The 21,005-nt window shown below is 32.7% G+C and overlaps 1 long non-coding RNA gene across 1 annotated transcript; it reads left to right on the top strand.

Annotated features, from left to right (window-relative positions):
- The first annotated feature begins 16,688 nt into the window (after positions 1-16,688).
- LOC104887281 (uncharacterized) lies at positions 16,689-20,663 on the top strand. The gene is made up of 2 exons (XR_007270995.2): positions 16,689-16,953; positions 19,927-20,663. It is a non-coding gene; the product is annotated as an uncharacterized LOC104887281 (long non-coding RNA).
- The last annotated feature ends 342 nt before the right edge of the window (positions 20,664-21,005 follow it).

Genomic DNA, 21,005 nt, shown 5'->3' with positions numbered 1-21,005 from the left:
TATGAGTAAGGAAGCTGAGTTGAAACTTGAGGATGTTCTAATAGTAAATGAGTTCATGGACGTATTTCCGAGTGAAATTTCAAGTATGCCGCTTGCAAGAGCTGTTGAGTTTACCATAGACTTAGTTCCTGGAACTGCACCTATATCTAAGGCACCTTATAGAATGGCACCTCCTGAGATGAGTGAGTTGAAGACGTAATTATTGCAAGAACTTTTAGAAAAGGGTTATATCAGACCTAGTGCATCGCCTTGGGTGAAGAAAAAGGATGGGAGTATGAGATTATGTATAGACTATAGGGAGTTGAACAATGTTACCATCAAAAACAAGTATCCTTTGCCTAGAATAGATGACCTATTCGATCAACTGAATGGAGCGAGTGTGTTCTCGAAGATTGACTTACGTTCAGGATATCATCAATTGAGGGTAGCTGATAAGGATGTACCTAAGACTGCCTTTAGAACGCGTTATGGTCACTACGTGTTCACTGTAATGCCATTTGGATTAACAAATGCTCCTGCTATATTTATGGACTTGATGAATAGAATCTTTCATGAGTTTTTAGATAAGTTCGTAGTGGTTTTCATTGATGACATTTTGATATATTCGAGGAATGAAACCGAGCATGATGAACATTTGAGAACTATCTTGGAAACCTTGAGGAAGAACCAACTATATGCCAAGTTCTCTAAGTGTGAGTTTCGTTTGGAGAAAGTAGCATTCTTGGGTCATTTTGTGTCTAAGGAAGGAGTCTCTGTAGATCCTGCTAAGATTCAAGCTGTGAGTGAGTGGCCAACTCCAAAGAGTGTGCTGACATTAGGAGTTTCTTGGGTTTAGCTGGCTATTATAGGAGATTTGTGAGAGATTTCTCGAAGATAGCAAGACCTATGACTAATTTGATGAAAAAGGAGTCCAAGTTTGAGTGGAATGAGAAGTGTGAGGAAGCTTTTCAGATCTTGAAGGATCGTTTAACCACTGCACCTGTTTAACCCTACCGATGGAATGAGGGATTTGAGGTCTATAGTGATGCTTCAAAGAATGGTTTGGGTTGTGTGTTGCAACAGAATGGTAAGGTAATAGCTTATGCGTCGCGTCAATTGAAACCTTATGAGGCTAATTACCCTACCCATGATCTAGAGTTAGCTGCCATAGTGTTGCATTGAAGATTTGGAGACATTATCTTTATGGAGCAACTTGCAAGATATTTACAGACCATAAGAGCTTGAAGTACATATTTACCCAAAAAGACTTGAATATGAGGCAAAGAACACTAGGGGAAAAAACATAAAGGGCTGCGCAGGAAGGGCTGCACTTTTCGTAAAAGCGCAGCCCTACTAGTGAAGGGCTGCGCTTTTTTAAAAAAGCGCAGCCTTTCACTAGTAAGGCTGCACTTTTTTTAAAAAGCGCAGCCCTTCTGTAGGTAAGAAGGGCTGCGCTTTTTTAAAAAAGCGCAGCCCTTCACTGAAAAAATTTGAAATTTCGGAATCGCGGGCTTTGAAATATTGAGCGGGGATTCGTCAAATATATTATCCCTATTCTCTCTCCTCTCTCACGTCCCTCATTATTCTTTCCTCCTTTCTCTCTCATCCTCTCTTCTCTCTCATCCTCTCTTCTCTCTCAAAAACTCCCATAAACATTTGCGACAAAAACCTTGAAATGATTTGCACTAAACATGGCGACGGAGTCCGATTGCCTATTGTGATACCTTTTCGGAAGCGGAACGGGCCAACGAGTCAAACTCACTGCTATGCTGTGATGTTTAGGCTTTTTAAGCCATCCGAGTTCGTTTAAGCCTCCAAATAGCCATTTTAAGTTTTTCCGAAATTTTTTTTTTCCCCTTAAATTATGTATTTGGGTTTTGTTTTATGTATTTAAATATTATTAGGTTGTAGTTCTTGTATTTTCAGATCTATAATGTTCTTGTATACTTCTCTTTGTTTATATATTTTGATTAATGTTCTTGTATACTTCTCTTTGTTTTGATTAATGTTCTTGTATACTTCTCTTTGTTTATTTTGATTAATGTTATTCTTGTATACTTCTCTTTGTTTATTTTGATTAATGTTATTCTTGTATACTTCTCTTTGTTTATTTTGATTAATGTTCTTGTATACTTCTCTTTGTATATAATTTCTTGTATTTTCATCTGTGTTTTGATTAATGTTCTTGTATACTTCTTGTATACTTATTGTATACTTCTCTTTGTATATTAGTTTTTGTTCCTTTTTTTCATTTTCGTTTCATTCTTTTTATTGTTTTGGGTTTAGTATTTTCGTTTCGTTTCTCTTTTCTTCTGTTTAATTTCAGAAAATGTGAGATTATGAGTAAAAAAATGTCAAAAAAAAATTTTTTTTTTTAATTTTTTTTTTGGTAGGAAGGGCTGCGCTAGTTAGGAAAAAGCGCAGCCCTTCTAGCTCAGAAGGGCTGCGCTTTTTCCTAACTAGCGCAGCCCTTGTAGCTTAAGGGCTGCGCTTTTCTAGCGCAGCCCTACTTAAAAAGTGAAGGGCTGCTACTGAAAGGGCTGCTGTCAAAAAGCGCAGCCCTACATGCATTTTTTAGCGCAGCCCTTCTTCATTTTTCCACTAGTGGAAGATGGCTAGAGTTGATTAAGGATTATGATCTGGATATCCAGTATCATGAGGGGAAAGCAAATGTGGTTGCTGACGCCTTGAGTCGAAAATCGAGTCATAGCTTGAGTGCTTTGATAGTCCCTGAGGAGTTGTGTAGAGATATGCAAAGGTTGAGCCTAGAAATTCTAAATCCTGGGGAAAGTGAGGCTAGACTTAGTAATCTTTCTTTGGGAGTGTCAGTTTTCGATGAGATTATTGAGGGTCAAGCCGGTGATGAGCATCTAGATAAGATTAAAGAGAAAATGAAGCAAGGTAAGGAAGTAGACTTCAAGATTCATGATGATGGGAGTCTAAGGTTTAAAGGGAGGTGGTGTGTACCACAGAAGTGCAATGACCTTAAGAGACGTCTTATGGACGAGGGGCACAACACTCCATATTCTGTGCACCCTGGGGGTGACAAGCTGTATAAAGACCTTAAGGTGATCTATTGGTGGCCGAACATGAAGCGAGAAGTAGCTGAATATGTGTCTAAGTGTCTAACCTGTCAGAAAGTGAAGATAGACCATAAGAGACCCATGGGGAAAGTTCACTCGTTAGAGGTTACTAGATGGAAGTGGGATTCGATTTCTATGGACTTTGTGACTGCCTTACCCAAGTCGAGGAGTGGAAATGATACCATTTGGGTTTGTGGATAGACTGACCAAGTCCGCTGTTTTCATACCTATTAAGGAGACATGGAAGAAGAAGCAACTCGCTACAACCTATATCAAGCATGTAGTGAGATTGCATGGAGTTCCAAAGGACATTATCTCGGATCGTGACTCTAGATTTCTATCTAAGTTTTGGAAAAAGGTCCAATAAACCTTGGGACAACATTAAAGATGAGTACCGCCTTTCACCCTGCGACCATGGTCAGACTGAGAGGACTAACCAAACTATGGAGGATATGTTGCGAGCTTGTGCTATAGATTTTCAAGGAAGTTGGGAGGACCAATTAGATTTGATTGAGTTTTCTTACAACAATAGTTACCATGCGAGTATAAAGATGGCACCTTTTGAGGCGTTATATGGACGGAAGTGTAGAAGTCCCATTTGCTGGAATGACTATAGTGAGAATATAGTTTTGGGGACTGAATTTATTGAGGAGACCGTCAAGAATGTTAGATTGATTCAGGCTCGAATTCAAGCTGCGCAAGATAGGCAGAAGAGTTATGCAGACTTAAAACGGCGCGAAGATGAGTTCGCTGTAGGTGATAAAGTATTCCTGAAAGTATCACCCACCAAAGGCGTTATGAGATTTGGGAAAAAGGGCAAGCTGAGTGCTAAATATGTAGGCCCATATGAGATTTTGGAGGCATTGGGAAAGTAGCTTATAGATTGGCATTGCCAATGGAGTTTGAAAAGATGCATGATGTGTTTCATATATCCCAACTAAAGCGCTATATCCCTGATGAGCGCCATGTGTTAGAGCCTGAACGAGTTCAGATAGATAGTAGCCTCACTTATGAGGAAAGACCTGTCAAGATTCTCGACAGGAAAGTGCGTAGTACGCGTAACAAGATGTTCATATTGTCAAAGTTCTTGGTCTAACCACGAGTCAGAAGAGGCAACGTGGGAAGCCGAAGAGGATATGAAGAAAAAGTATCCAGACCTATTCCTTGAGGTGAGTTACGAGGGCGTAACTCGTTTTCTTTAAGGGGGGTAGAATGCGATAAATTTCGCGCTTTTGTGTATTTTTATGAGATTTTCATGCATATGTATGCCTATGTTGGGCAATTTGCACATGTTAGTGCAAAAATAGGTAGAGTCTCCGCATAAGAAAAGTGTTCATAAGTAACACAAGTGTTTTAAAAATGGGAAAGTGCACGAGAGCACTACTTTTCTCCAAAAGTTTTCGAAATGTTAGTTCAAACTTTTGAAAGTACGAGGGTTTGTGTTAAGTTTCGGGACGAAACTTCTTTTAAGGGGGGTAGACTGTAATCCCCCACAATTTTTAAAGGATTTTCATAAATATATTAAGTATTTATGTAGTTATATTTAAATCCAAATGAGTTTGGAAAATGATTTGACTTTTAAAAAGGGTTGACTATTTTAAAAGTCAACTAAAAATATTTTCATAGCTTAATAAAATTGAAAATTTTTAATTAAGCTGTCTAATAAAAGCTTTAAGTATTAAAAGTATTATTTGAAAAAGAAGTTTAATGGAATCAAACTCCTAAAAGATAAAAAGGAAAAGAGTCTGTTTGATGATTAAAGTCCTAAGTTGATCATCTTATTAGTCATCAAATCTTTTTAAATCTTATCTCTTTTCCTAAACCAAAAGGATTAGCCTTTATTAATATCCTAAAACCCAATTATTTTATCCCACACAATTTATTTTATACATCACGCCATTCATATTTTCCTCCTCCTCTCACTCGACATTTTTCTCTCTCCTCTTTCCGTGCGTGATTTCATATTTTCCTCTCAAAAGTTGTCTTCTTCGCTAAGTAACGTTTCTTGTTGAACAAGAAACGTCACAAATATTTTCTTGAAGCGAAGACCTTGCTGCCGCCGGTCCTTCTTGTTGTCACTGCTGCCGCGCCCTCTTTCCTCCTTGTTGTGTTGTTCTTTTTCTTCTTCTCTAAGATTCCATTAAAGTATTAGTTTTACATTATTTTATTTTTTTAGCATGTTTATGATTTAAATTATTTTTTATTAGAAGAATATATTTTCGGTTTTCATATGTTAAAAAATATAATTTCAGATTTATTATTTTCAGTTTTTATTATGAAAGATATAGTTTTTAGGGTTTTAATCACTAGAAACTATATATTTAAAGTATAAATATGAGTTTTGATTAGAATATGATTTTTATATGCATTAAATTATTTTCAGAAGGTTTATAAATTTTTATAAGTGCTGGAATTTCAGAAAGTATGATTTTAAGGTTTTTAATGATTTTTAATCACTAGAATAGTTGTACTATACTAGGGATTAAAAATAACGAAAGTTTAATACATAAAAACGATTTTAAAGACGTTTAAAAGGGTTTGGGACGTTTTTAAAGTTCTGTAAATTTTTATTTAAGTATTTACTTGTTATTTTATTTTTCTAGGCGGAGAATTCATAGTAGGGGACTTTTAGATCGGAAAAGTGGCCTACCGTTTCGTTTACACAAGGTACGTACATAGTCTACGTGCTATATGGTTTAGAAACATGCCTTAGGGATGTTTTTATTTATTAGTATCATGTATAGGACTTTGTTGTTCATATATATGTCAACTGAAATTGTTTTACATGTTACTTGCCTGTGTGCTACATGTAAACTAAGAATATTTATGAGTATGACTGTTTGTATGGAAGTTTGATGCAAGCAGATAAGTTCATTTTTGGTATTAATTCGTGAGTGAATTAATGTAAGTAAGTTGGAATCATGTGTTACATAGATTCTTGGAGATTATTTATTTATCTTATAAGAACCGTGGATCTTATTTGGTAAGTATGAGTTATACCAATATAAGTTACGGATTTCTGTTGGCTAGGTTCAACAAAGGATAAAAAGAAATAAAAGGAGTCTTGATTGATAAGTTGTGAACACTTGTTAATCCAAAGATAAAAAGGATTCTTGTTATGATTGTGTGATTACTATTTATGTGTTATTTGCTTGGTTGTGTCAACACAATAATAAAATATATTTACGTAAAGTGAAACGAGAATAAGTTATAGACTTTAGACTAGTGCACGTCTAGAGTTGGACACTAAGGGTTGGAGTACATGGTGGTAGTCCATGGCTTTTCTAGGATTGGATTGATCACCATTCCTCTTTAGTTCAAAGGTTCCTCGATATTGCAGGTCATTCTGGAATATGTGGTAGCTCCCGTATTTCCTATTTTCAGGTTGGGTCAACTCGTCCAATAACTAATCCATTAAAGTAATAAAAGTTGGGTCAAGTGTAGTTCAGTAAAAGTTGTCTGTAGAGTATTATTTACTTATGTTATTATTTATTCCTGCAAGTTATGTTTGTAGTATCATGCTTAGGATTATTTATGTCTGATATGTAGTACTCAGCTTTGCTGATTACGTGCTTGTTTGTGTGTGTGATCATGGCTTTGCCTATTGGTCCTGTGATGATCCTTCTGGTGAGCAGAGTCAGTATTGCATTGACATTACAGGTTCGCAGATGCATCTCATTGGGAATCTGGAATGGAGAGGCTTATACTTAGCATAGTTTAAGTTGTTTTCGTAGGGACATCTTTACTTAAGTTTGAGGTTTATTTAGTTGGTGTGTTTTAGTTTTCAAACACTTGTCATTTATTTAATGAGTTTCAATAAAGTTGGTTTTAGTAAATTGTTTTCCATTGCAAAATTCTGAGTAAGCCGAAACGTTATCCACGGGCGATAATGCCTGGGTAATTCTCTAAGGTTTATTATAAAGTTATTTCTAGAAAAAGAGAATTATCGGGGTGTTACAACCCACCATTAATTATTAATGGTTCTTGAAAATAGTGATTTGTAAGTAAATTTTTGTAAATATTTTTGTATGTATTGACGTTCTAGGTTATTAGTTTTAGTTTGTACGTTAATTTTAAGTTTTAATAAAGTTTCTTGATTATTTGAGTGATTTGCGTGATTTTTATAATGTGATTTTCTCAATTGTATGAGTGATGTGTAAAGTATCTTCTTTTAAGTGATTTGTGAGTGCTTTGTAAGTGAGTGTTGTAAATAAATTTTCGGTAGTTTTCTTTGAGTGTCGATTTTGATTTTGACAATCCTTTTGTAATTTAGCAAGGGAAGGGGGGAATATAGGCATTTCAAATGAGGACACCATTCGAATATAATGTAAAAGTCAAAATGTTTCACACATATTGAAATGGAGGAAGTATATATAGCTTTGATTAGCAAGGGAAGGGGGGCAATATATATAGGCATTTCAAATGAGGACACCATTGCTCCCCCTTCCCTTATATAATAGAGATTAAAGTTACCCTCAAGCTAATCAAAGCTATATATACTTCCTCCATTTCAATATGTGTGAAACATTTTGACTTTTACATTATATTCGCCCACTCTCGTCGAACTGTGTTTTGCTAAGTCAACATAAAAAGAAGATAGTCGTATAGGATCTTTTTAGATTCATCTCGACATATGGTTTCAAGATATTAACTTTTCACAATTTTACTTATAATTATAAGCAAATAGAGATATTTAATGATTAAAGTTATGTCTTTGCAATGTAGTATGAAATGGAGGAAGTATTTATTTAAATTTTTTACCCTAACATTAATTAACATTATCCTAAAATAATCAAAGTTACTCCTAAAAAAAAAATCAAAGTTACGCCAATATTAACTAAAAAAGTTACTCTAACTGTAATACTTCGTATTTTTCGTAAGTTATTAATTATAATTTTTAAAAGGGTTTTATTTATTAAAGAGGTTTATTATTAATTATAAAGGTTTTAAATAAACTTTTAAGATATATTACGGGGTTTTCAAATAAATTCGAGCCCAAATTATATATTAGGCCTAAGTTTAAAAATTATATTCCATGGAGTTAGTTTAGTAGTTGAAGGTATTTCTTAAAACAAAATCTAAAAAGAATTACATAAAAAAGAGAAAAAATAAGTTTTATAAAAAGAAAAGAAAAAAAAATGAATTCCGCCTATATCACACGATAGTTTGATAAGGTTTTGGTTATCTTTTGTTATCTTTTTACTTATATTTTACTTATTTTACCTTATATAATTATGTATTATGAGATAATTTATATCTTTTCCAAATTTTAGTTGGATAATCTTAAATTTTAGCTATATCTTAGCTAGATTAGTTTATCTTTTTTTCTGAACTTATCTTTTAGTTTCCTAGTCCTATTCCTATTCTACCTATCCAACCAGTATAAATAGGGGTCTCCACCCATCATATTCTTCACTCCAAATTTGAGAAATAAATATTTTTTTCTCAAGTTTAAACTCTCTCTCCCTCTTAAGCTACATTTCTCTTCCTCCCTAGTAATTATTAATTTTCAAGGTGCTTGTATATGTAGATCTTTAATAATTATTTTGCAACCTTTGTATCATGTTTTTAGGAAAATATTTGGATTGAAGTCCATGTTTTTTATGAGTTTTATTATGAACGGCAAGTGTTTTGTCTGAACATGTTTGAATGTTTATTAATTTTATTATGCACTTGAATCATGCCTTTAGTTCAATATTATTATAAAGTTTGATCTTTTAATCTATGTTCATATAATTTACAAGGAGTTTGATATTTAAATGCATGTTTAAATATTAAAAAGGAGAGTTTTTGAATTATTATTATTTTTCAAAAGTTACCTCTTAAACAGGTTATTTTATTTATGCCTTTATATGGCTAAATTAGTAAGAATTATTATTCTTTTTGTAGGTGGATTATTTCAGAAGGATTTTTATTAGTTATATGATCTTTCATGATCACAATTATAAAGAGGCAACGACTTGTTATTTATTAGTAAGAACGGTAGCTATTATATAATTTACCCATGTACTTTTTGTTAAGTCATGTGGACAAGGTAGTAACCTCTCGTAACAGACTCATAAAGGAATACTAAACTTGGGGGGTGTGCACACTTTAAAAAAGGTACCTAGGCAAGGAAAAAGGATTTTTGTTCAAGGTTATATACTTTATATTATATAAGTATTATCAAGTATCCAAGAAAGGTTTTTTGAAATTAAATATTTCAAAAGTTTAATTAAATAAAGTGTTTAATATTGCGCATGTACATGTACTCAATATTTTTACTAACACGCTTTTATTTTGTTTTATGGCTTTGTCCCTTTGATGATCCTATTTTGGCGAGCATAATTTCCAGGTTGATATGATGCATACTTTCATATGGGGGAGCTAGTGGGGAATCATAACTAGTCAAGGAGTTGTTATTTTATTTTTTTTATTTCCATTATTGTCGTCATAGTTGTACAATAAAGTTTACATATATGAATAAAGAGGAGTAATTTAAGTTATTTTCGCTGCATTAGTTTATAGTTCAGTTAGTAGTTAGTATTAAAGCATTTAATGTTATCACGTGGCGGTAATACTCTCAAGTTTAATTTCTCAAGGAGTTTTATATTAAAAATAAGTTTTCCAAAAAAGAGAAATTTGGCGGTGTTACACTAACAATACATGAAGTCACCCTAAAAGTGAACTAAAGTCACCCTAAAACTGACCAAAGTTAACCTAAAACTAATCAAAGTTACCCTTATTTAATTAATCAAAGTTACCCCTCTATTAATTAAAGTTACCCGAAAAATAATCAAAATTATCCTGAAATTAACTAAATAATTGATATTTTATATATTCATCAAAGTTACCATAAAACTAATCAAAGTTTTACACTTACTTTGGTTAGGAAATTTGCTTTTCAAATTAATTAAAGTTATCTTAAAAATAAACTATAAAGTCACCCTTAAACCAATAAAAGATTTCCTTAAATTGATTAATGTTACTCAAAATTGAAACAAACTTATCCTTCAATGTAACCCTAAACTCATTTAATTCTATGAAAAATAGAATTGAAAATACTAGCTTCACGACTTCATCAACTCTCCTCTCTTAATTTATTTATCTGAAATAGGGTGTGTTCTCTTTACTTGAAAAAACCTGAATTTATATGAACTAAACTTATTAGACCTGGTTGATCTTTATTGGAACTTATTTTGAGTGTTTTGTTACACCTGATCTAAACTTATTAGACCTAAAAATTTCTTTAATTTTAAGGTGAAGGAAATACACCTATAATGATGTTGTCTTTCAAAGACATGCAAAAACAAGAGAGAATAATGCACAACCGACTATGAGAAAACTTGTCTTTTCAATCTTTTGCTTTTTTATTATCGGCAAAATTTACTTTTTATAAGCAATTTTTTTTTCAAAAAAACACCTTTTAAAAAACTACCTTATATAACAAATTCACTTCAATATACTACCACTTTACGTTTATATTTAATATTAATCAATATATGATCGTCGCAGGTGTTATTGTCGGTGGGGTCGCAAGAAAAAAAAGGAGAGAAACGAGAAGGGAAGAAAGAAAAGCAATTTACGGTAACTCAATTATTAGTGTTTAAACCCCATTAACGATAAAATGGAAGTATATTGAAAGAAATTTATTATATAAGGTAGTTTTTTCAAAAAAAAAAATGATTATAGGAAGTTGTTTATGAAATTTTTCCTTATATATTTGGTCTTTTGGCTTTTATGTCATTTCCTTTAGCTTTATTATTTTTATTTTATTTTTATTTTATAGTAGCTAAGATAACCAACATTTCTTGCCTACCATCTTCTTCTATGGTTTAAACTCTCAAACTTTATTTTTGTTTCTTTCATAATTTATACATCTAAGAAAGAACTTAATATATGTTCTCACTAATAATTAGTATTTTCAGGGTTTTCTCTCCATGGTGAAAGGACGATTGCTTAGGTCTTAAGCTAGTTGTTGCTTGTCCTCGATGGGTCGTCGAAAAAACCCCCAGCTTTCTCCTCAAGCTAATCAAGTTAAGGAAGGTAATAAAGATAACAGTTTTGTTTTACCTTCTAAGGAAGCCAATGTAACAATAACTCGTGAAGTTACTGCTAATGCTTCGCCTGCCATACAAGCTATCATGCGATTAATGAAACCTTCAAGGCTCATAAATCTAGGGCACGGGTGAGTCCTCCTCTGATATACATCGAAGGAAAAGCCTATGCAAATCAAGGAGCCATAGGTTATTCTAGAAGAAACTGATGTTGGAGCTACTAATGACGAGGCGAGTGATTTGGGGACAGAGATTCCACAAGACAAAGGAGGAGCTTCTAAGCGATCGGAGCCCCTGTAACCAAGTGGTCCACTGTTGAAGCAAGGAATTACTCATAGCTAAGGGAGTATCTCTCAAGTTCATCCCACCACTGGTAAAGGAAGGTAAAAAAAAGTAACCTAACTCCCTCAATCTGAAGTAGATGATCTTTTAGAATTTTGGTCTACTGCTGTAATTTTGTATGTAGTGGGGCAAACACCATCTATTAGTGTTATTACTAGATATGTTGAGCAATCTTGGAATCATATGTCAAATCCTAGAGTCTTCTTTCATGATAAGGGGTATTTTATCGTCAAGTTTGCAAGTATTGAGGATAGGACTTAAATTCTTTATGCTAGGCCCCACAAGATTAACAGCCGACCCCTAGTGATTAAAGTTTTGGATTTTCAGATGGAGATCCTATAAGAGTCATTCCTTTGTGGATTAGGCTCTATAACTTGCCTTTGAACTATTGGGGTCATGAATCTTTGAGCTGAAAATGGAGTATGATTGACATTTCAGTCTATGACGGGGAGTGTACCACTCATCAACAGAATGTTACTTTTGCTCATTTATTAGTTGGATTTGATATCACGAAGGAATTTGGACCAAAGTAAGGACTAAAGTGCAAAAAAATATTTATAAAGGAGTTGAGTAAAAGGTATTCTGATTTTTTACCGATTTTTTAAAATTAGCATACACTTGTTTAGATATACAGACACACTTGTTTTTTTATGAAGACACTTGTTTTATATATGAAGACACTAGTTGAACATATTAATCTTGTTTAAATAGCATACATTTGTCCCTTTTACTCAACTCCTTTGTAAAAATTTTTTTACACTTTAGTCCTTATTTTATTAGGACCAAAGATGATCTTGTTTTATCACTCCTCATAAGCCAATACATATTTAATTACTTTTCAGTTCTGAATCATACAGTTTTACTGCTTTCTTTGTAATAATGTTTGTTGTATGTTTAAAGTTACTAATCACCTCCACCTTCAGGTAAAATTATGAATTTCTTATTAAAGCCACAAAACCAGTCTTTGGTCCAAATAGACCAAAGCTGCTCTTGTTTTATCACTCCTCATTAGCTTATAAGGATAAACTTAACCCAACTAAATACAAAATGTACTACATGGAGTATATGGGTGATTGTGCCGAGCAAGTCTCAAAGCTTCGATATGGACCTATCGCAATATATGTGGCGCACGTTGTGGGATCCTCCATCTATGTTCTTTTGGTCCCTAAATTTTCATTTATTCTTTTCCGTCGATACTATCAATTGTTTGTTCACTTTTGTACTTGGCTCTAAATTAAAGCGACTTATTGAGTCCTCGAACATGGGCCATACAGATGCTTATTGGTTGATGACTTATAAAGTATAACTTATTAGTTGGTCACATAAAAATAAGAAATGACACCTTATGCCCATTCAAAGTTCTTTGTTGTAGAGTATACTTAGCAATCGTGAATAAATTATGCTAGAGTATGTATGTGGCTCTAAATTAAAGCGAATGATTGGAATCCGAAGATATTGGACATACAAATGATTATTGGATGATTACTTAAAAGTTGTAACTTATTATCTGGTCACATAAAAATAGCAATAACACCTTATACCCATTTAAAGTACTTTATTGTAAACTCTACTTAGCTATCGTGAATAAATTATGATGGAGTATGTATTTGGCTCTAAATTAAAGCGACTTATTGGAATCCTAAGACATTGGACATATCAAGGATAGGAGTTAACTCAAGTGAGTAGAGCGCTCCACCTTGGCCCTTGAGGTCAAGGGTTCGATCCTTACCCCCAGCATTATGCTGGGGTATTTCCTTAGTATGTTATGCATGCCTTACCAGCCAATGTGTTGGTATTTTCTATATGCTAGTAGGCTTGTAGGAGTTAGCCTTTGGACTAACTTAATTTCCTAATAAAAAAAATAAAAGGAAAAGACATTGGACATACAGATGTTTATTGGTTGATCAGTTATAAGTTATAACCTATTGGTTGGTAAAAAAAAAAAAAATCAATAGCACCTTATGCCCATTCAAAGTTCTTTATTGTAGAATGTACGTAGCTATCATGAATAAAAGTATGCTAGAGCTTGCATTTGGCTTTAGATTAAAACGACTTATTGGGCTTATTGGGACCCTAACTTTCTGGACATGCAGATGCTTCGTAGTTGATCACTTATGACTTTTAACTTATTGGTTGTCACATAAAAATAAGTAATAATACCTTATGCACATTCAAAGTTCTTTATTATAGACTATACTTTAGCTATCGCGAGTAAATTATACTGAAGTACTTATGTTTGGTTTTATCATAATATAACTATTCAAATAAAGCACCATTAGCGTCCATTTGTCATCCTTTTGAGTTTTGACATAATATGTGTAAAACATTTGGAATGTGGTAAAGAATTATTTGGATTTTTCTTTTGTGTGTATAGGAAAAATTGACCCTAGGGTTTCAATTATGTATCATTATTTTTTATAGAACCCAATTATTGATTATTCTTTAGAAGATCCAACTATTGCTGTTTATCATTTTAATTGGGCCTAACTGGTAACCAATCTGTTGTAGTAGGTTATGTGTCATGTGATTTCATTAACTTTGGTACCCAATATATTAGAAAAAAGGAGTTCAAATTAGTTGCTAAAAGTCGCTAAAGTAGTAAAGTTCAATACGTAAAACTAACTTAACGAGCCTTCTGCAAAAAAGAACAAAAAAAAAATACAATAGATTTTTCATTTCTCAGATGTACGTTTGCATCGTTAATAATCCTTAATTATAAAAGTTTGAATTTTCTAATATACACTATGAGTAGAATCAAGCAAGACGCATATGACTATGCTTTTTCTTATATATATTGGAATTTCTTTTAAATATTTTCCTTACCTATGAATGATGCTCAAATGAGATTTAAGAAATCTATTAAGACGGATAGACTAGGGAGTACATAGAATAATATACTTCTAGAAAAATTACTTATTAAGTTATTATTATCTTATGACTCACTTGTCTTGTTATCTCACAAGTACATCTAAGGTTGTGCTATTAGTTATTGTATTAGATTGAACATTTACAAGTAGTATTGTATAATTTATTCTGGAAACAGTAGTATTTCATACTTAATCATTCAAAAAAAAAAAATTCTGCTGATTAGCGAATTGTCAAAGTAATTCATCATTCTCCTTAACTTTTTTTTTTTCTTTTGACAGAAATTGTTTATTCTTTGATAGTGGTTGATTATTTTAATTATGAAAAAGTGTAGGAAACATATTATATATAGCCTCTAAAAGTTAAACACTTGTGTCTCTTATGAAATGTAATACTCTCTCCGTTCCAAAATATTTGTGTGTCCCAAAATATAGTTCTCATTTCCATATTTAGTTCCATATTTTTCCGTACTTTGTCTAGAAAAATCGTGTCCCATCATTTATTTGCTTCTTAAATTTTATTTTTCCTTTGTTTATTCAACCAAAACGTTATAATTAATGTTCTTTCACCAATTATTCTTCATTCTCTCTCCTAAAATCATCTTTTTCCATACAAAATATATTTAAATAAACAAAAACTCTTTAATATCCCTCTTATATTCTATTTGCATAAATTACTATGAGAAAAGGGAAATGGAAACTATATTTTAGAACGGGGGAGTAGTTGGTTTGCATCTCTAATTCCCTAAGCATTAATGGCAAATAATTAGGATAAAAAAGTGTGTTATATGGTGATGGGGTAGGGGAACTCACGCCCCATATCAGGATAAAATGTCTACACTTTTTAGCCCCCAACATAATATTTCAATGTTTATGAAATTATGTAAAATAAAATATAATCATGTATGATGTTGTTGGATCCATCTCAACATATAGTTCAAAATATCAACATTAAATAATATAATATTCACTCTCCCATCAAGAACTAACTTCTCGTTTTATCTCAATTTTTAGAAAAACTATGGTATTGGTTTTGGTTGCCATGCCGAGAATGAGACAATAATTTTTCATGATTCGGGTGCATAATGCTGATGATTTTACATAAAGTTAAAGTGACATGAATTATTGAAAAGATACATTGACAAGATTGCTAATTGTATTATAACTCAAGCTATATTTGTAATCTACAACACTCAAGTTTTTTTTTTCTCTATGCTGACCTTATTAGTAACACCAAGATTTCTTTATCAGATCATGGAATTTTTTTCTCTATGCTGACCTTATTATTAGCACCAAGATTTCTTTATCAGATCATGGAATTAAAAGTAAGAATATAACATTTTTGAGTTTTTGTCATATTGACCTTAAGAAAACAAGTTTTAAACTAAGTAGTAAGTACACTAATAAATTTACATAAATTAACATAGAGTTATAGACAAGTGCAATACTAGATTTCTTTTAGTACTTCTTCTGTTTCTTTTTAATTGTTACACTTACTCTTTTCATGCATGTCAATATAAAATTTTAGGACATACTTCATCCATTCCATAATAAGTGAAACACTTACTATGTTAGAACGTTTTAAAATAAGTGAAACATATTTTAAATGAAAAAAAGAAAGTGACAAAATGACAAGGGTATTCATCACAAACTTGTGTGGTTTGCTTTTCTCTCTCTCCTGCTTTTGATAATGAAAAGGGTATTTTATGACTTTTTGCCTTTTGAAAATGATGTTTATTAAATCTTGTGTCCAATTCATATGTTTTACTTATTATGGAACGAAGGAAGTATATCTTTAGTTTTGTATTTGTAAAAATTATAAAAAATACAATCATAAAATACATGTTACGACGAATTTAACAAGATCCCACGTGACTATGTTCTTATTCACATATAAATGACATACAATGGTCAAAGTGAAATTTATGAATAGTATAAAATGTCAAAGTGTATCAATTAAAAAGAAACGAAGATAGTAATATATTTGGCTTTCAAAGTGAAAGTTCCACAAAAAATTACTTCAAAGTATAATAATGTTATCAAAACAAATTTTTTCGAGATATATGTATATATATATATATATATATATATATATATATATATATATTTAAAATCCAAGACAAACAAATGTCATGTTGTTAAATGTACTTTCTCCTTTCCCACACAATCAAATGGGACATTAAACAATAAAATGTTTGTTTCAAGATTTGAATCCATGACCTTTTTTTTGTGAGAGAAAAAATCATTTCAAACAAAATATTATTTTTATTTTTGAAGATTTCAAATACACATTTATAAATAATTTGAGACGTATCGCCCGAAACAACAACTAATTTATTATCAAAAGTCCTAATGTTTTGCAAAAAGAAAAGAAGAAATGTTGCAGTAAATGAGAAAAGTATTGCTTTCCAACTTTCCAACTTTCCAACTTTCCTCTATCCTCTATCCTCTATCCCCTTCTCTGGTGTGATATCAGTCATCAATCATCATCATCTTTTGTTCTAATATGTTGGGTACAAAGATGATTAAAGAAATGAATATTTTTTCTTTGTTTTCGAATCAGCTTCGGAGGAATGGTCCTCGGAATCGGATGCTTACAAGTGTCGTGGACTTATGTGGTGGTGGCGTTGTGCTTTGGGCGGCTGTAGAGTTAAGTTTTTCTTTCTCTCTTAATTTTTTTTTCTTCTAATTTTAAGTACAGTTGTGAATTGTGAATGTTTGAGTACCTTACGAATTCAAATCATCAGTAATATTATTCTTATAATGGGAGTAAGATCATGTTTTTGCAACTGTTCTTTTTTAAAACTCAATGATTGTGGGGATTATGCCATAATTTAGAGAACCACAGGGAAGCATTTCCCTATTTTTGTGAAAATATATTTTCTTTGTGAAATCATATTGTTGACATGTTGTGGTCTTAAGCATGGGCAGATTCAGTGTAAAGACCAGTTCTTTTTTGGTAAAACGGAATTTTCTTGAGTTAAAAAGAGATTAACTGATTAAGTAATTGGATTACTAGTTTGAGCCTTGAATTAGCTAAAAATGGAAAAGACCCCCCAACAACGATATCTTACTTGTCCACTTGACACCTACATTATAACTTCCGACTTCTATATATATGCATGTATTCCCATGATATCATACTCAGAAAACAACAAACTGTCTTCCTTTCAGTCTAAATCTCTAAGCTCATTCTATTCTTTTTGAGTAACAACACAAATTTCCAAAGTTTTTTGCTCCAACTATGTCATCATCTCTGAGAAATCTTGTCTCACTTTCTCCTTATTTTACTAATTTCGCCTATGCAATATTATTGTTGGTTACCTAATTCACCTTAGCACACTCCATCGATATACAAGGCCAAGCTCTTGTATCATGGAGTAACACTTTAGACACCACAACAAACACATTCGATTTCTGGAACCTTTCGAACCCAAATCCTTGCAATTGGTTTGGTATTCGGTGCAATGAAAATGGACAAGTTGTTGAACTAGTTTTGCAATCGATTGAGTTGCATGGTCCATTGCCTTCCACTTTACAACCCCTCAAAAATCTTACCACCCTTATTTTATCATCCACAAATCTCACCAACAACATCCCGAAAGAGTGGGGAGCCATTGAATGCTTAACTTTGATTAATATAAGCAACAATAATGTCTTAGGAAATATCCCTGATGAACTCTGTATGTTAAACAACTTACAGATTCTTGCACTTGACTTTAATTATATTGAAGTTTCTATCCCTTTGTGCATTGGGAACCTTAAAACCTTATTATATCTCTTTCACTTAGTAATAATTTTCTCTCTGGCAAAATCCCGAAAAGCATTGGCACTTTAAGTAAGCTTCAATTGTTTCGAGCTGGTGGTAATCAAAATCTCACGGGAGAACTCCCGTTCGATATCGACAATTGTACTAACTTGGTCATGCTCGGACTTGCTCATATGAGTATTTCAGGTAGCCTACCATCATCTATAGGATACCTGAAGAGAATCCAAACAATAAATACATACATACATATATATATATATATATATAATATATATTATATATAATATAATATATATATATATATATATATATATATATATATATATATATAATTAGCTACTTTCTGGTTCACTTCCAAAAGAGCTTGGAAATTGCACTAAGTTGCAATATCTATATCTGGAAAGTAACTTGATTTCAGGCTCAATTCCAAAGAGCATAGGACAACTTCAAAATCTTCTACATATGCTTTTATGGAATAATAGCCTTGTTGGTACTATTCCTGATGACCTTCGAAACTGCTCCAACCTCAAACTTTTATCCTTGCAGGAGAACTTCCTTTCAGGAAGCATATCGAAAAGTTTGTTCTTTGAATAATCTAACAAAACTTATTCTAAACAACAAAATTTCTGGTGGAATTCCTCATCAAATAAAATATTGTAATAAAATGTTGTTGTTGGATTTGGGAAACAATTGCTTGACAGGGGAGATTCCAAAGGAACTCGGTCAACTCTCTTCTTTGGAAATCTCTATGAACCTTAGCTTCAACCTATTGTCAGGTGACGTTCCATTTCAATTATCTGGCTTAGGTAAGCTAACAACCATTGATATTTCTCATAACCAACTTAATGGTAAGTTAGATGTCTTTACAAGTCTAGCAAGCCTTATGACATTAGATGTCTCTTTTAATAATTTCTCCGGTGAAGTGCCAAATACCCTTTTCTTTCACCAACTCCCTCCACATAATCTTGCTGGAAATACGTATCTTTCTCCTTCTAATAGGCTAGTGCATCCGACTCAGCCACATGTCCACCATGTTGATCTTAGTGTGAAGTTGATTACTTCAATCTTAACGTGCATTAGTGTGGTCTTAATACTATTGGCATCCATAAATTACATCAAATTTTGTGGTAAAACAATGGTTGATCCAAATCTGATTGAGGAGGATAATTGGAATGTTACGCTTTACCAAAATATAGACCTCTCAATTGAATATTTAATAAGTAACTTGAACTCGGAAAATGTGATTGGATTTGGGAGCTCTAGTATTGTATATAGGGCTTGTTTGCCTAACGTAGAGAGATCAGAATAGCTGTAAAAAAAGTTATGTATAGAAGAAAGAGCGGTATCGACCTCAGAAGTTCAAATTCAAGGTTATATTCGCCACAAGAATATAGTGAAGCTTCTTGGGCGGGCTTATAAGAGAAGTATACAGCTTTTGTTCTTTGATTACGTACCAAATGGAAGCTTAAGCTTGCTCCTTCATGGTGCAGAGACGACAAATATAGGGGAGAATGGGAAGTCCGATATAACGTTGTTCTGGGTGGCTCATGCACTTGCTTATCTGCATCATGACTGCCATCCTCCAATAATACATAGGGATGTCAAAACCTTGAATGTTTTGTTGGGACCAGAACATGAACCTTATTTGGCTGATTTTGGGCTAGCTGTTTCTGCTTCCAATTCGGAAATGAATGAAAGACGCCACTTTGTTGGATCGTATAAATACATGGCACCTGGTATGCTCCTTATTTGCAATCATTTGATGCATATACTTATACTCATGTGCTTGTACTCTTAGCTATAATATATTTTCTGTGATTATTAATTGTTGTGCATTTTTTTGTGTGGTACAGAACTTGCTTTGACGCCGAGATCGAATTACATTGAATAGTGGCGTATATAGTTTTGGGGTGCTTATTCTCGAGAGTTTAACCGGAAAACATCCATTAGACATCTTTCCTGAAGGGTCAAACCTTGTGCAATAGGTACAAGACCATATGCGAAGAAAAGGTGATCCAACACACATTATTGACGAAAAGCTTAAAGGATCTGATCCTGATATACTTCTTGAGATGCAAGAAATGTTGAATATCTCTTTATATTGTGTTTCCAGACGAGTTGAGGATCGCCCCACCATGAAGGATGTAGTGGCTATGCTAATGCTTATTCGACGTGCTAATGATCCTAGTGCAGAACCTCAGGGCCTTATGCAAGATCTTTCTGTACCTTCTGCAAGTGCAAGTCATAGTAGTATCCAATAAGAATCAATCAAACAAAATAATGAAACTCCTCTGTTTCTTTGCATCTTTGTTTGAGTTGTATATATAGAGGTTGGGATTAATGACTGAGATAATTAATTGGTTTCCATTATCATCATTGTATGTTGCTATTGGGTGATTTATCCAATGCGTACTTTAAGTTTATGCGTAAGTCGTTCTACATATTATATGTTGGAATTTAGGAGGCAGGTTACTTTCTAGTTCAGTTCAGTTCGGTTCAGCTCAGTTCAATTCGGTTCAGCTCAGCTGTTCTATGCCGAAGAGAACAAGACTTAAGTAATAAAATACAAATTTACCATCTTTTATCATTATATCCTCAATTAACAAAATATTACATCATTGTCGATTTATTGGCTTTCAAAAAACAAAGGAAAAATATACAATGAACTTTATGAATAATTTTTCATATATATTATTACGCAATTGACCTTTTATTTGTTTCGCACGCATAGCGTGCATATAGGAGTAGTATAAACAACTTTAACTAGTGTAATCAACCTCAAATACAGTAACCTCTCCTAAAAAAAAAACCTCAAATACAGAAACCTTTATTATAAAAAAGGAGGAGTATCTCGCTTCTTTATGTACCTCAATTTTTCCAAATTCGTTTGTAATGCACATATCTTTTATGTACAAAATTAATAGAGATACCC

The sequence above is a fragment of the Beta vulgaris genome, chromosome 2 (genome assembly GCF_026745355.1).
Source record: "Beta vulgaris subsp. vulgaris cultivar EL10 chromosome 2, EL10.2, whole genome shotgun sequence".
NCBI lineage: Eukaryota > Viridiplantae > Streptophyta > Magnoliopsida > Caryophyllales > Amaranthaceae > Beta > Beta vulgaris.
The sequence above is the reverse complement of the archived record's forward strand: the minus strand, read 5'-3'. Positions and strand labels throughout refer to the sequence as shown.